We start from the raw sequence: 17877 nt of genomic DNA, 5'->3' as shown, positions 1-17877 counted from the left end.
TCTGGCCCTGTTATTGACATCTATCGGTCAAAAGGGGTAAGTTCTGCACTATATGGATTTTAGGGGTCATTGAGAAAGCACTTGACAGCAAAGGGAGTATTCCTTGGCTAAAGTATGTCAAAACATGGTTATTTAATCTAGGTATGAGTGAACTGTGGACCAATTCCCACTGTCTTAAGAAAAACACTTTGGTGTCCCTCATGAAGAGGTACTGGCTACATATCTGTAGCCTATAGTTGAACCATACCACAGTGGGGGATCCAACAGGCAGGTTTCTGGATTTTAAAGATAATGTGAGAAATTATTGAATCAGATCGAACCCCCGCAAGCAAAATCCTAATACCTACAATTTAGAAATGGTATTTTGCCACTTCATGGATTCCGCAGCAGATGGAATGGCCAAAAATTCTCGCCCATATATCCATTTTGCCAAGATAGCCCTGAAACAGAAAGGCATTTTCCATTCTTCTGCCCCAGATATCCTTCAAATAGGAGATCTTGGCTAGTTCCAATTTGCATTATTTTGTCTCTAAGATAAACAAGGCCTACTATTAGAATACTATGAAGCGATACAACAGCATGGTTGATTTTTGCCCTATCAAGATATTTGTTACAAGCATGGAAACATAGATATAAGAACATGCCATGTCATGACAAGTAGAAAATGTAGTACTCTGAATAACTGATTGGATCTGGAAGAGTAGTTTAGAACCTTGAAACAAGTTATAATGAGGGGTCAATCTCTACCCATACCTGAGTTTTGTTTTCTTCAATCACTGATTAATTGTTCATTCTGTGTGATGTTTAGATAGCATTAGAGAATTGCTGTATATTTTTCTATAGTTTTAGTATGCAACCTACTCTGTATTATCTAAATTATGATCTTTTTTTTTCACAACCAATTTTATTGAGCAAATGATCATATGAGAATGTGGCATCTCCACAACCGAAGATCACCACGACAAAATCAATACAGCAAATCACGAAGGCAGCAAATGATGAAACGGACTCAAGAATAGGCTCAGTATAGAAACCCCCCAGTGGCCCAACCCATCCCACAACTCCACCCCCCCAGCCCCAAACACCCCCCCAACCCCCCCTACCACACGTGTACAGAAAGCAATAGAGCAAAATAAGCAGGTGTAGTGCCACCAGAGCGTCACTGCTTCGGGCCAACAATGTCACTGTGGTCAAATGTCCTCCTCTCGCTCCGCCGGGGGATCCAGAGACAGACCCCGGTAGTCGGCCCAACGCTTCCATATTTTGTAGTGTTTGCGCGGGCAGCCCCTCGCCTCATAGATCGGCCTCTCCAGACCCATGAAATAATCCAGCCCAGCCTTCCATGCAGACAGGGGGGGGGCCCTCACCGCTTTCCATGCCCGGGCCAGATCCCGCTAAGCCACGACCAGACCCAGGAGCAACAAGTGGCGTTTATATATGTTACCCCCAACCCCTTCCATAATGTGCAGCAGTCCTAGCCGGTGGGTACGGGGAAGGTCCCAGCCCAGGACCTCGGACAGACAACTCCACACACCCCTCCAGAACCCAGTCAACCGGCCACACATCCACACAGTATGCATCAGGGACCCAGGCACCGACCCACAACGCAAGCATTCCGGAGATGCAATCAAACCAGCTTTCCACAGTCGTTCACGCGTATAGTAAGCGCGGTGCAAGTATTTAAATTGGATGAGCCGGAGCCGGACAGCAATGGCGGTTCCACGTGGGGATTCTAGCGCCTCCCTCCAATCGTCCTCATCAAGAGGGCCCACGTCCACTTCCCACGCCGCCCGAAGAGAGTGCAGGGTAGAGGAGCAATGAATAACAAGCGTCTGATATATCCTGGAGACCTTTCTGTCCCCCAGATCTCCCATAAACACTTTAGCTTCGACCGGGCTAAATTCCGGCAAGGAATCGAAACCGGCAACGCTCGGGGTGAGGGCATGTCGCAGCTGGAGGTAGCGAAAGAACTGGGACTGAGGCATTTGGAACTCCGCGCGGAGCTCCTCGAAGGATTTGAGGGTGGTGCCGGACATGACCTGGCCCAATTGTGTAACACCTATGGCTTCCCAACCCTCAAAACCGGTCAGGGCCGCCAGCTCCGGGAGCAGACCATTATGCCAAAGCGGCGTCTCAGCCATCAACTTGCCCCACCATCCCATGTGGCGCAGTGCCTGTCGCCACACAGCAAAGACCACCCTGGTAACCGAAGGCAACCCACGGCGCAGGCGAGCCGAATATAGGATGGTGTGGAGCGTGCGATCACCCATGAGCGATCGTTCCAGGGCGTTTGGCGGATCTCCTCTATCGCCGTACCACCATTCGTTAAGGACAAGCAGTTGGGAAGCCTGGTAGTAGGAGAGGAGGTCCGAGGTGGCCAGGCCACCGCAATACGTAGACAAAAAGCACGTCCTCAATGCCACCCTGGCCGCACCGCCATTCCACAGAAAGCGGCCCAACACGGAGTTAACCTGACGGAACCACTCCTGGCCGATGGGGTATGGGAAATTCTGGAGCTGGTATAGGAGACGCGGGAGCGCCACCATCTTGAAGATGGCCGATCTCCCATAGATAGTGAGCGGCATCCTGGACCAAGTCTTAACATCAGCCTGGACCCGTTCCCACACCGGCAGGACTCCACGTGCCCAGGCCACTACCCGCGACTCTGAGAGGAAGACGCCCAGATATTTCAGGCCTTTCGTCGCCACCCGCAACCCGTCAGCCCAGGGGTCAGCAACCACTCCGCCACCCAGCACCCACAGGGTCGATTTAGTAAGGTTAAGGCGAAGGCCCGAGACCTCGCCAAACGCATGCATGATCTCCGGAACCCGGGGACCCGAGAGCCGTAGGTCGGTGAGAAAGAAGAGGACGTCATCCGCGTACAGCGCAATCCTATCCACCAGGCCCTCATTCCAGACAAAACCACGCAGCCGGGCATCCGCTCGCACCCGCGACGCCAGGGGCTCCATGGCAAGGGCAAATAGGTACGGGGACAGAGGGCAGCCCTGCCGAGTACCGCGACCTATACGGAAGCGCCCAGAGGTAGCTCCGGCCACTAGGACCGAGGCCGTTACGTTAGTGTAGAGTAGGCGGACGTACGACAAGAAAACCGGGCCTAGGTTGAGGCGGGCTAACAGGGTGAACAGGTATGCCCAGCTTACAGAATCAAAGGCTCTGTCCATATCCGCCAGTAGGAGTGCTGCCTGCTCATCTCTAGCACTCATAGCATCCACCGCCACCTGGGCCCGTCGGATATTATGCCGGGTGGCCCTACTAGGCATGAATCCAGCCTGGTCAGGGTGGACCAGGTCAGCAATGTTGGGCAATAGGCGGTTCGCCAAGGCCTTAGCCAGAATCTTGGCCTCAATATTTAAAAGGGAAATTGGCCTATAAGAGTCGTATCCGTCTGGAGCCCTGCCCGGCTTCAAGAAGACCACGATCTCGGCATGGCGCCAGTCCGGTGGCAGCTCCCCCCGGGTCCGCGCCGCCTCCAGTGCACGCCGATAGTGAGGCCCCAGCTGAATGCGAAACTTTTTATAGAATTCACATGGGTAGCCGCTCGGGCCCGGCGCCTTTCCAGTATTCAGTTGACCAAGGGCCTCCCCGAGTTCCTCAGCTGTGAGCGGGGCGTCCAGAGCGGTCCTGGTCTCATCGGGAACGGCCTGCGGTAGCAGGTCATCAAGATATGCGGAGATCTCACCCGTCTCCAGGTGATCACGGAGGGCGTATTGCGTCTCGTAATAGCGGGCAAAGCTAGCCGCGAGCAAGTCCGGGTCGGTCATAACCGAGCCGTCTTCCGCCGCAATACCCGGCAACACAAGGGGTTGGAAGGTCGCCTGGCATAACCTGTGAAGCATAGTACAGGACTTATCGCCCCACTGATACACCCTGCTGCGCGTGGCGAGCCACGCCTGCCGGGCTTCATCGTAAAGGACGGAGGCGTACGACTGCTGGGCTTGCAGAAGCTGCCTTACTATGCCTTCATCGCCCCCAATACGACCACGCTGCTCCAACTCTTCTACGCGGGCGGCGGCGGTCACAATGGCCTCCCGATGCTTCCGCCGAGCAGCCACGCACCAAGCGATATCAATGCCCCGCAACGTGGGTTTCAGCGCCTCCCACACCACCATTGCTTCCACATCCCCCACCAGGTTCTCTCGCCAGTAGTGATCAATCGCCTCACGCAGGTGATGCACGTACTCAGGCTGTTGCAACTGCCAAGATGACATCCGCCATCGAAACGGCTGTCTTTTTGAGGGGAGGGTTATAGTAGCTAGGACAGGGGAGTGATCAGACAAACCTCTAGGGAGTATCACGGCATCCCTGACTCGACTCAGACAGGCACCCGGCGCAAACAGATAATCAAGTCTCGAGAAGGACCCATGCACCGCCGACACATATGTGAATTCACGCGCAGCAGGGTGAAAATGTCATCACACATCGACCCAGCCCAGGCCACTCACAGTTGCACGCAGTTTGGTGGGAGCAGCAGCAGGGGGGGATCCACTACAACCGGCACCCGCCTCAGACGATCCAAGCCCACATCCATAACCTCATTCCAATCGCCTCCCACCAGGGTCAGCACCTCCGGAATCTCGTCCCATAACGCAAACAGTCGCTCAGACAAGGCCCACTGCAGAGGGGGGGGGGGGCGTACACGCTACCAAAAACCACTTGCTCGGTACCCAGCAGGCCTTTGATAAAAATGTATCGGCCCTGAGGGTCAATCCATTGCTTTTCATGCACGTAAGCCACCCTGCGATGGACCAAGATAGCCACCCCCCGCGAGACCCTTGTAAAGCCCGCATGGTACACTTGTTGAAAGCCGAACCTCTGGAGGCTAAGGGCCTTAGAGCCCAGCATGTGGGTCTCCCGAAGCAGCAGCACATCCACCATCTCTCTCTTCCCCCAACGGAGCACGGCCCCACGCTTGATTTTATCCAGAATCCCTCTCACATTCCATGTCACAACACGCAGGGTCTTTTGAGGAGACACAGTCGTATGATCAGCCATTATCAACACAGTGCCCAGCACCCGGCCCTCCGCACCACCCCGGCGCACCCCACAAATCAACAAAATCAAGAGCAATATACACGTGTGGTCCCACCCTCCCAACCCCAATCTGTCGTAATTTGATAATGGCCGAGTTAGCGCTTAGCTGTGCTACACGTTCTTTCCCCTTAACTTGACTATACTTGGAGACGCCATTTTGTAAATCGTTGCGGCCATTTTAGAGAATGAGCGGCCTCGTGGTTAGCGTGCCCTTTAGTCCGTTGTCCGTGCAACTGACCACTCGACTCTGCCCAGCAACAGGCTATTTTTAGCCATGGTCAAGCCCGCACATGCGCAGTTCCAACTGACCAGTCACCCCTTAGGAATGTGCCGCCAAACTGACCAGTGGGGTTGTAACCCCTCCCATGAGTTGGCTGTGCTCCAAAAATGACTATATATGTACATAATCTCTGTAACCTTGTACCGCCTATCTTTTTATTGCTTATACACTGTATAAAAGAGGGACTCACACCAACGTTCGGTGTGATACTTCTTGCATTGCCGAAGGGTGCTGTAGGAATGTACCACCACACCATGGGGTCTTAATAAACTTGTTCTTTGTACTTTTCAGTTTCCGTGCCAACAGTTCTCTCAGTGTATATGGGTTATCTACGGAGCATGTAGGCCTTGGGAACCCGATACTACACCCAGACCCAAACCCTCCCAAACATCAGCAACAGGAGAACATCCCCCCTCGCCCCGCTCCCCCCACCCCAATACCTCAGAGAACATTGAAGTATCTGTCGCGGCATGGAGAGACCCGGGTCCAGAACGGAGAACCCAGGGCCCGCCATACCAATGGATCCCAACACCCCGATCAGCACACACTCACCACCCCCCCCAAAACACCCACAGCCGTGAGGGTCTGAGGCCCACAAAAGGCGCCTCCCGAGCCCCGTTGCATTCCCGCTAAAAGTCACAGGATTCCTCAGACGTGTACAGACTGGCATAAAGAAGCCATAATAGAACAGTCTCACCAGCCAATGTAGGGCAACTCAGTACCCGGCCAACAAGGTCCAGTCCCCATCAAAGTTCAGCTGCCCGTATCAGAATGTTCCGAGTCCCTCGCACCATCTGTCTGCGATGCACCGGCGGAGGCCGACCTCTTCCGCGATCGAGACCTCCGGTGTCGACCCTTCCAGTTCGGGCGGTTCGTCAGCTCTGGCGACGACCCCCGGGACCTGCCCGGGTCCAGCCCCGGCTGGGCATGTGTCCTGAGTCGCACCGCCTCGTCGGTCCAACGGAATACCTCCTCGGGCGAATCAAAGAAATGTGTCCGGGACTGGTACACCACTCGCAGGCGGGCCAGATACAGGAGGGAGTACTGGAGCTTCAGGCCCCGCAACTTGGCTTTAGCGGCCACAAAGGATTGTCTCTGCTGCTGCACCATCTTCGTGTAATCAGGAAAGATCATGATGGTATGATTTCCAAAGGTGAGCGAGCCTTTGTTCCTCGCCTCCCGCAGTATAGCATCGCGGTCATGATAGTTCAACAGCCGGGCGATGACTGGCCTAGGACGCTCACCCTCCGGTGGCCGCTGGGTCAGGGCCCTGTGCGCCCTCTCGATAACAAAGCACGAGGACAGTGTCCCTTCGGGGAGCCAACTCTCCAGCCACTGGGTCAAGAACCGCTCCATGTCGTCCTTCTCGCACTGCTCCGGAAAGCCAATGAAGCGGAGGTTGTTCCTCCGTGCGCGCCCTTCGGCGTCCTCCACTTGGGCCGCCAGCGTCTTCTGGACTGCCTCCACCTCCGCCAACCTCTTCTTCAGGGCGCCAATGTCCGTTTCGGTCACCGTGATTCGAGATTCGGCCTCGGTGATCCGCGCCACCGCGTTGCGGAGGTCTTGGCGCAGTAGCGTAACATCCACTCCTACCGCTCCAATTTTAGCATCAAGCATGTCCCGGGATTGGGTGATGGCCGCCAGGATCGCTGCATTGTCCGGCCCAGGGCCACCGCTGCCACCAGCCGCCCCAGAGCCACCACTAGGCCCTGTGAATTTATCTATAGGGCCATGCTTAGGCGGGCCGCCCCCTCCAGCCCTGGTCATGGCCGATCGCGGGCTCACCGGGACCGCACACTGGGCAGGGCAGGCACCACTCCCGACAAGGCTCAGGAACCCCTGGATACTGCCACGAGCACTGGAGGCCCCAGGACCCGGGATGGAACGTCGATATAGGGGTCCCCAAGAAGGAAGTGGGCAGGCCGGCACAGACCCGAGGTCGCGAAGCTCGAGGTCCCGGCTTCACCAAGGCGGGATAGGCCTCCACCACGCCTCGTCACCACGAGTGTCCGCCCAAGGCGCAGGAATGAGTGGCGTTGCTGTGATCCGCGGGCCATCGTAGCAGTAGAGCTGAGCCAAGAGCGGCGCAGTGGATGCCACCACCACTTGCCAGTCCGCAACCGCCACCGGACGTTCCGAAACTCGAGGACCCCGGTCTCCAGCCGGTCACCAGGCCGCACGTCGCCGTCGCCTCTTCTTGATCACAGGAGAGAGAAGTGGCCGCCCAAGGTGCAGGAATGAGTGGCGTCGCTGTGATCCGCGGGCAATCGTAGCAGTAGAGCTGAGCCAAGAGCGGCGCAGTGGATGCCACCACCACCCGCGAGGCCGCAACCGCCACCAGGCGTCTCGAAACTCGAGGACCCCGGTCTCCAGCCGGTCACTAGGCCGCACGTCGCCGTCGCCTCTTCTTGATCCCCGGAGAGAGAAAAGCGCAGGATCGATACACCGGAGCAGGCAGGGGACTCCACCGAAGCGGTGCCAGTCACTGGGTATCAACAGCGGGCTCGGGGACCAGGATAAATGATCGGATTAATTCCGGGCCGACGGGAGCTCTACAAGGCTGCGACCGCCATCTTCGCCCGCCAAGCCACGCCCCCCCAAATTATGATCTTTCTAATGGATTACTTCAGGATATTTTAACTATGGAAAGTTATTAATGTGAGCAGGTTCCTCCATCTTTTACATTGTGATTTTAAATGATCTGAATGTCAATAATGTACATACTATTATATTTTTATGTGCTATTATCGTTTTGCTAAAACTGAATAAAGATTACTACTACTACTACCACTGAAATAAACACCTGGCGTTAGTGGGATTATGTATGTCCCCCGGCCAACTCGCTATACGAGTTAGACATTGGACACTGTACAGTTACGCCCTCATGTTTAACGAATTGTAATTATATGCAATTATATTGTTTCCCCACCCCAACATCTTGTCCTTGCCTTATCCCACACAGAATATATTTTTTTCATTTTTGGCTTTTAATTAAATTATTACATTTTATTTCCAGCCTTTACTTTAAAAATCCTTATCCCCCACTAGCTTACACACGCAATTGTTCTGCCTAGATAAGCGATGCGCCACCCTAGGCTTGAAATGCTCTGACTCCAAGCCTCGTTCTGATGCTTCTCTATTCTAACCAATACGCACTCTCTGGGCGCGAGGTAGTACGCACAGCTGGAACCTGAAAACACAGACACGGAGGACTCACTCTGCCACGTCAATTAATTCAAGGCACATAGCTGCCCTAAGCCCACACTGAACCCCATTTTCCAACGCTGCAGTGCGGCTTGGTTTAATACGTTTATACACCCCAACAAGTCGGACCTCGGCTGACTGTTCTAGCCATCCTTGGCAAGTTGCAGCCGACTGGGCCTCTCTTGCATCTCATTTTGTAAGCTTGAGTAGCTCTAACACTGGTCTCTCTCCCCTTCTGCCCACAGCAACCTTGGACAGTAAGGTACAATTATTATTCATCTGCACCTGTGAGCATGCACACAGCCCTGCATGCCATGGTTGTTTTGCTTTTTTAGGACTCCCTTTTCCTTTGTCAGTAATGCAGACACCGTACATCATTTCTACTCCGTCTTTTGTGGTCCTTTTCCACTTAAGAAGTCCCTGCATTGTCGATGTCCTGATGAGACCCCTTTATCTTTTACAAAGGTCAAAACGTTGTTCACTTTTTGTGTAGCTGAAAAATGTCATACCTGCTTACCCTCAGATTGATATGGTGAATACCATGTTGTAGGTTGTCAGCTACCATCACAAAATCCTTATGTTAAATGCGTAAAAGTTTAATTGAAGGCTTTGACACTGGTGACAGATTGCACTCATGTACTGTAGTGTCCTATGTATATGCCATTTATGATAAAGTCTCCGTGACACTAGCTATTACTGTTCACAATAAAATAGATAAACATTGTGTGTCTTACTTGCATTGGTGTTCTGTGTTCATTACTTCAGTTCTTTTAAATCTTTGCATTCATTGCATGTGATATATCTATCCTTGCTAAAAATCAGTACCTGTGTCAATCATTGTTGCCATTTTTTTGATTGTATATCCAGATTCTCATGGGTTTATGGGTTGGTCTTGTAGATAGATACTACTTTTAGAAAGTTGGCATGTTCTTGTCCTATTCATTTGGTGCCTGTAGCCTGTATCCTGGGTCACACGCCTAAATGGAGTTGTCAGTTGGCCTTTGTGTACACAAAGGAGGACTATATGTTGACAGGATGGGCCATCCTGACATGATGGGAAGTGTGGAGCTGTGCACAGACCCACATGCATTTAAAAGGAGCTACCTCAGTATACACACAAAGGAATTCATTCTAGCTTTTTATCACCCCCGAAATCCAGAGACCACAGCAGGCAGGAGGAAAATTCCAGAAGCATATGTTGGGGGGAAAACTCTAGAGGTTTGTTCCACTTCAAAGCTGGTACCGGATATAAAACTAGGACCTTCAGACCCAGTCTTCAGTAGACTGCTGGACCTGTGGATACTACAGAAGAAGGACTGCCCTACTGCCAAGAGACTGCCCTGCTGCTTGAGGACTTCCCTGCTCTCTGAGAAGGAAAACTGGATCCACTCTCTTCATCCCAGGCAGAATGGCTCTAATGGACAGCCGGCTGATCTCCTGTTCTGAGCTACAGGGACACAACATGTTCCAGAGGCCTCCCTGCAACTGCCCAGCTGACTTGCTGCACCTGGACCTGCGTAGACATACAAATGGACCTGACTGAGCCCTGCTGAAATCTGCTAGTGTTGTTGCAGGGATTCTGCACAAACATAGTACTATGCGCAGGATTATGAGACCTAGGTATATAGGACTGGGTCCTCCTACCACCTTAGTGCCCCCGAGCCCAGGACGGACTAGCTATAGTGTCTCACGTACTCTCCTACTCCCTCACAGAGAAGCAAATGATTAGACACCCCAGAACACAACACTCCCAGATCTCTCAGGAATCGAGTTAACAAGGCACGCCCTTTCGCTCACACTCTTGTACTCGTCCACAATAAGATCTGACAGAGACACAAAATCGTTAAAAGTTTTTATTTTAACTAACGTGTCCTAACATGCAATATACATGCCACGACAAGCAGGAAAATGCATAGTACAAAAAAAAGTCAGCACAGCAGCTAGTCCATAAATCATAAAGGGATGTGCCATCATAAAAAAGAGAAGGAAGCCTAACCTCCCTCCCCTTACTAAGAAGTATTATTATATGTTAGAAGATCTCTGGGCTTTGTCAGCAGACCCCATACCTTAGCCTATAGATGGTAGATCTACATCATAGGTGCTGTCTTGCTCTTCTCCCTGGAAAAGTCCATCTCCAAGTGTGTCTCACCTATTCGTGTACCCCACAAAAAACCAAAGTACGTTGTCCAAACACCAGCTGCATCGATATGCTTTGTCAAAGGGCTATGGTCTGGCCAGAACAAAATAACAAGGGGCATTGTTGTTCGACCTTGCACATTATGTTCAGTCAAAATCCCAGGAACATGCAGAGTGTGAACACAGCAATGAGTTCTCATGTGAAAGCAGTCATTGAAATATTGCAAAAATAAAGTAGTAGGAATGTGCACAAAAGCAGCAAGAAAGCTGCAATGTGCTTATGATAAGTTAGTGAAAAACGACAATGTCCCTATGGGCCACACAGTGTGAGGCCCTGATCCCGAAGATGCACCTCCCTGGTTCCTATGCCCTTTATTGGCATCAGAGTGCACTCCTCTGATGAAAAGTGAGAAATCCTGAGGTTTGGGGTTGTCTGTGACCAGGAATGGATCTGTTTATCCCAACATCTTGCCACCTGAGCCGGCGACCAACATGTAACTCCAGTGAACAAAACTCTTTTCTCTACAGCAACCAACAGCGATGACCCGAAATGCAAGATCTGCACTTTGCGCTACAGCATTGACAGCTTGTGTTGATCACCAACGTGAAGCTCCAACAACGACCATTTGTGACTCCTGACAGGATCTTCCTGCTACAGCAACAACCGTCCGCGATGCCCAGCCTGCTCATTGCACTACTGCGCTGATCATCTGTGACACTATCCCTACTTCTCAAGCCTCCTCTTTCGGGAACTGGGCTCTTTGTGCCAGACTTTGAGAAGGTAACTTTTTCAGCACGACTAATCTGGTCCCTTTATATAGCCCACACTCCATGGAAGTTGGATTGAGATTGTGACTTTTCCTTGGTCTAGCACGACCAGTTAACTGCAATAGCTGTTTTGTGGTTATAGGCACCATACTTACCTCAATATTTCAAATTGCATATCTCCAGTTCTACTGATTGGACTTTTGTAATTTTGGTCTCATTTTATTAATTAAAATTTGATATATGTTTCTAAAGTGGTGCAGTAGTTTTCTTGTGTTGTGTATTTAATTTATTGCAGTTTGTATGATGCATAAGTAGTTTGCACATTGCCTCTAAGTTAAGCCTATTTGCTTTTGTGCAAAGCTACCAGAGAATTAGTCACAGATTCATTTGGAGACTGTTGTGGTTCACCCTAACAGTGGCTGCTGTTTGAGAAGGTCCCATACACCCTCAACCAACAACCCAATTTTCCACAAATGTCTATTGTGTGGGGGAGGCTTCTGATCTTCCTGCTAGCCAGCAGAGTAGTTATCTTGGCCCAGAAAGGCCTGGAATCTAATTAGAAGCTGAGTCATAGAAATATGCCGGGAGGAGTTTAGATAGATATGACAAAAGTGAGATTGGGTCTGCACTGGGTGTTCATTTTTATCTTATTGTCAATGCACCATGCTAGTCTCTATGACACACAATGGTGAAACTGTAGGTTAGTGCAGATTTTGTCCATAGTGTGTAATACAGCGAGGCACTCACACATTTCAATACACCAGATCAGCACTAATTCCTGAACTGTTTCCTCTGCAACGGACTACCTGTGCACGCTCTGCCCACACGTGTTCACATTGGTTTTCATGCTCTAACAGCCAGAGTCTCTCACCTTAGCTGCATCGCATGGACACTTTCTTAAAAGGCAGACACTGGCAATGAGTATGCCCAACCCATCATAACAGAGCTTACAATGGGTGAGACTCACTCACTGCAGATGTCCATAAACAAGGTGGTCCAAAAAGCAGGGGATAAAATGGGTCAGAGCTAACTTTCCTACACCCATCTACACCAATCATTAATTTTGCAATCCTGGACTTTCACTTTAAAAAACATTTTTATCAAATGTGTTGATTATTCGAAGCAAATAAAGGTTGCCACTCCCAGATTGCACAGATGTTAAATAAGCACCGATGACCAAGCGCATGGTGCCCAACACACATGGACCAAGCCAGGTACAAATATACTTATTTTTGGATTCCAAATTTCAAATTAAATAGATCTTGACATTTTATAGGATGAAAAAATTCTACGCATTCCTTTAAGAATATTTACTGAGCTAAATATACTTGTGGGTCCTCATTATGAGTTGCGCTGTACTTGGGGGCTCAGTAATTTACCGGCACAGTGAGGCAAATCCACCCCAGTATAGTGCAGTTACAAGTTAAAGACCATGAAATGGGAATTACTGTATGGGCCAGGATTTTTTGGTCACAAAACCACATGGAATTTCCAATTCTGTGGAATTGAACTCCTACATTTACTACATGCTCTGAACAGGTGGCAAATGCATGCAGGGACCTCTAGTTTAGGCTAGGGGTGAGGGTGCGGGTTGGGGGTCGGAGGAGAGGGAAGGGAATGATGTTTCCTTCAGACAGAGTATTGCATGCTACCCAGTGGGAAATAAACAGAGCTTGAGACATGGCTCTGTCACCACCGAAGCCTCAGGCAATTTTACCGAGCAAAATTAACACCTTGTAAAATTCGCTTGTCCGACCTGAAATGTGTTGGAGTGGAATTCCATTCAATAATTCTGCTCCACCTGACTCATAATGAGGGCCTTAGTGTACATGAAATATTATTTTCCTGTTATTGCTTTCACTGAAAATGCTCTTCTCGGTTCCTTTTAATTGTCTTGAAATGCTCAGGTTTGTGTATCTGCTTATTTCACTTGTTTGCAGTTGCTTCCATGGGATAAATCATAACAAGCAATGTTCTGATTTAAAATGATATTAGCATTAGCCATGAAGCAGTGTCATTTTTGCTGCTCCCTTACATGTCACAAATGTGCAACATAAATGTGCTCTCAGAACATTGTTCTCTGTGTGCCCTAATGATATTAATGTAAAGTGTTGCACTTGACGTCTCTATTAAAGTGCATTCACTGTACAATTTGATCATTCATATCAACTGTGTGCCTTAGCTGTATTAAATGAATGTTTATTGTTTAGGTGATTGAATAAACCATCTTCACACTATGGATATGCATCCACATTAGAAACGACAATAGATTTATGAAATGTGTGAACTAATGTTTCAGATTCTTTACATTTTAATATAATTCCTAGTCACATTTAAAGACGTATCCTCAACGTTATTTTATCTTTATGAACTTTAACATGAATCTAATGTACTGACAGATTCATTTGTGTTTGAATGTGCACACATATATTAAATGTGCACAATCGAATAAATGCTTACGTTGTCATGACTAGGCCTATGTTTCTTCTTGCATTAGATGCTGTTTCTCATTTCTGCAGGCATGTCTTTCCCTTACACTTATAATTCACATGGTTTGTTGGTTTGAGAAGAGATACAACACTGTATTAGGGATGGAGAGAAAAAGACCTTGACAAGGCACATGGAGAGCCAGAGTATTAACTGAAAGTCTCCATTTCTTAATGTTTCAAAGGCTCTTAGGTGATCAAGGACTTTATCGTTCCCATATCTGGCCTGGGAGAATTTGCCCATGTCACAGCTTAAAAAGTGTGAATGGAAACGACAATAGAACCCTTGATGATGTGAACAGAGGGGTGTTACCTGAGAGATTTTGTTGCAAAAAAACTAGAGTACACGCTGTCTGATGTTACACCATTTTCCCTTGTATTTGGAGAGGTTTAGACCTCTACACTTCCCCTTTGACTCTTAGGGGCCCATTAGGATGTCGGGCGCGCCACCACCATGCAGGCGGTGGAGATCCGCCCGGCATCCTTGTCCGCCCGCCACCCATTTCCTCCCCGCCATATTACTAAGGCGGGGGGGAGTGGCAGACTGAAAGACCGTCCGCCACTTTTCACTTGCGACCGGGGAGGAAAAGGTTTAATATGGTGGCGGTATGTATCAGACAGCGCCAGCCATATTAGTATGGGCTTTGGGCAATGCCTTTCCATGGCGGCAATGCATCCATTGGATAACAACGGTAAAAAGGGTTGACCCAGAGCGCTGCAACAGCCCCATTGATGCGTGTCAGGACGCTCACTTGAGATAAGCATGAACAAATGTTCTCTTTCTACAAAATATTTAAGTACTGATTCTTAAACTGCACTTTGTAGTATGTTTGGGAATACTATAAAATGCAGTATAAAGTGTACGTTTTGCCAATACTTATATGGACAGGTTCCTCCACATCCAACTGTGGACTCTCTTCACAAACAAGTATAGATTTTAGTAGGGAATGTGTAAAGGATACAGAGGAATGGGTGGGTAAAGAGGCAAGCTTACTACTAAAGGGGATGTGACTAAGGAGGAGGAAGAGAAAGAGATATTTAGGGAGGGTCAGGCCACGGGTTTGGGAAGGCCTAACACCCACCCACACAACAGTAGGCCAATTCCACTGCACTGGGGATGGAGACATGTAACATACACTTTTGTGGTTTACACCAGAGGGAAGATTTACCAACAAGTCGCAACGCAATGCAGCTTTCTGTGCTGCATTGCGTGACAGGGAGAGGGCAGGAATGCGCCATATTTACTAATATATGGGGCATTCTTGCTATCTCCCTGCGCCAGCGCACTGAGTGCAGCCTAGCGCCAATGAAGGCACACTTGCGCCTTGGTGCAAGGGGGCCTGCATTACAGCCAGCCAGGATTGTATATGTGCAGGAAGGGACACTAAAACGGGGATAAGTAAACATATTTCCCCTCGTTACACATCACATGGGGAGCCGTAGCATGTTGACACATTCCCTGGTTTACTCTATTAGTAAATCTGGGAATGCAGTAAAATCCATGGGTGGATGCATGGGAACACCCACACTCCACCCATGGAATGCCTTCCAAGGGCAGGATAGTGCAAGGCAGCGACCTGTGCTGCCTTGCGTTACTCTAGATTTACCAAGGCATGCAAGGTGGCTTTACGTTACTTAGTAAATCGCACTGAATCCCTTGCCTTACCTTGCAGAGTGAGAAATATGTAAAGACCACCTATAAATGCAACGTTTGGGGGGCTGCATAGGTTGGGACACCCTCCTAATAATTTCATACTCCTGCCATGGTGTGGCAGTGACATTCGGATCAGCAGTCTTCAGCAACAGTGCCATCAAGTCATTGTTGCTGATGGGGGCGTGGCTTGGCAAGATGACTGAATAGATATCTCTCCTGGTGCTCCCACCGACATGGGCTAAATCCAGTCATTATCCTGCAGTATCCAGTCAACAAATCCCCATCGATGGCCTATGGTAAAGTCACTTTCATACTAGGGCACATCAGAAGGCATAATACTGTCGTCCAGAGCAAGGGGTTCGCTGCATCATTAAGGTGGCCTTTGTGGAAGACCGACGCCATTTTCCTTGCTAAGTGTAAGGCGGGGTGGAGCAATGTCTAGAGGCAGGAGACAGACCGAGAGTCTGGCCGAGAGATTAAGAGCCTTAAGGGCAGTTGCATTATTGAGCCCTGTTGAAGTGGATGACTCGTTGTGGAGCGAACTCCCGGCTGCCTCCCTGTGATTCCCGCTGGACTGGTGGGGAGCGGGATCCTGCTGGAACCATGACTAGTCTGGGATGGTGAGACCTACATCGGCAGTGTAGATGAGCTAGGAACCCTGTGGTTGCTGATGGGACTGGCCCTAAAGGATGTGGGGAATCCTGCTGAGAGCTCATCTCTGCGGGGGGTTTGTGTAGGGTCTGTGGGGGCGCAGTCATGCCACCCGTGGTTGCCCCGTGGTGATAGTGCTTTTGATAGAGAGTGTGTCGGAGGGCGGGAGCCTTCTGCCTGGATCAGATGATTCCTGCCAGCGAGACCATGGCTCTTGAAGCGTCCATGTACGCCACCCGATGAGAAGCTGAGCGGAGAGGCGTCCTGAGACAGAGGTGTGGCACAGACCAGGAGATTAGACGAAGATGATCAGTGGGTACTGTGGTAAAGACAGCCTGGTGGAGATCGGCCGACCGGCTGCTGCTGTGTGACTGCCACTGGGCTGTAAGCAGCAACCTTACGCGGGGGCTGTGACTCCGGGTTGCCTGGCCCATGCAGACTGAGACCCACGGTGGCTGCTGAAAATTAGTTGGGGGGCCATACACCTGTAATTGACGCTGGCCCGGGAGTGTCTAAAGATACCTGTTGGGGGCTGCTCAGGTGCCTGATGGAATGGGAGGTCTTTACTTACTGGACTCTTGTGAGAAAGAGCGAAGCCCTGGGTTTCAGATGTGGAGACTCTATGATAAGCGGTGAGGTGAATGAGCGCCTGAAGTGAGAGACAGATGCCACTTATTGGAACTTCTTGCATGATGATTAGTTGAAGACCGTTGCCTGACCTGTATTGGTCGTGCCCCCAGGGGACTGCTGTGTGGCTGCGAGCTGGGTTGACTTCCCACTGTGGTGACCTCCCTGAGATTTTGGGGACAGCATATAACTGGTGGTTGCTTGCCTCCGACTGTGGGGTATAACACCCCGTGGGCAAAGATTTGGGCAAGTACGCTCCTACATTATCCTGAAATGCATCTGGTGTGTTTCCTCTGATAGCCTGTTACTTGGTGGTTGGAGAAGATGGTGCAGGAGAAGGGACACCAGGTGTCCCAGGATAACAAAATCATTAACTATGCGAAACCCATGACACTTGCCGACCAGGCTGAGGAGATGCCAGAGGCTGAGGAGTCAACCCCCTCCCTCGCAGATGTGCTATGTGCTAGCTGCTATCCAAACTACACAAGATGAGATGGTCCATTAGATAGACTCTTGCCATTGAGGTCAACCTGCTGCGGTGTGATCTACGTAGAGTATCGGACAGGGTGACATCTACATAACAGAACGTAGACACCCTACAAGCAGAGGTCCGTACACTCCAGGACACAGTCATTGACCTCCAGAAGCAAGTGGTGCATTTGGATGACCAGGCAGAGGACTCTGAAGGGAGATCCTGCAGAAACAATTTACACTTTGTAGGATTCCCCCGCAAAGTGGAACGACACTCTGCCGAATTATTTTGGAAGACTGGATTACAACTGTCTTGGTACACAAGAGGCTGTCTAAATTTTTCATCATTGAGTGAGCGCACAGAGCACTTATTCCTCTGCCTAAGCCAGGTGCGCCGCTGAGAGCTATGATAGCTTGGTTATTCAATTTCAGAGACTAAGATGCAATCCTATAGACAATCCGTACCCGAGGGCCCTTGTTTTTTTAGGGCCACGCTATTACAGTCTACCCAGATTACATAGAGTGAGTACAGGACCAGCGGAAAACTT

Source organism: Lissotriton vulgaris, chromosome 3_1, assembly GCF_964263255.1.
Source record: "Lissotriton vulgaris chromosome 3_1, aLisVul1.2, whole genome shotgun sequence".
NCBI classification, from domain to species: domain Eukaryota; kingdom Metazoa; phylum Chordata; class Amphibia; order Caudata; family Salamandridae; genus Lissotriton; species Lissotriton vulgaris.
The sequence above is the reverse complement of the archived record's forward strand: the minus strand, read 5'-3'. Positions refer to the sequence as shown.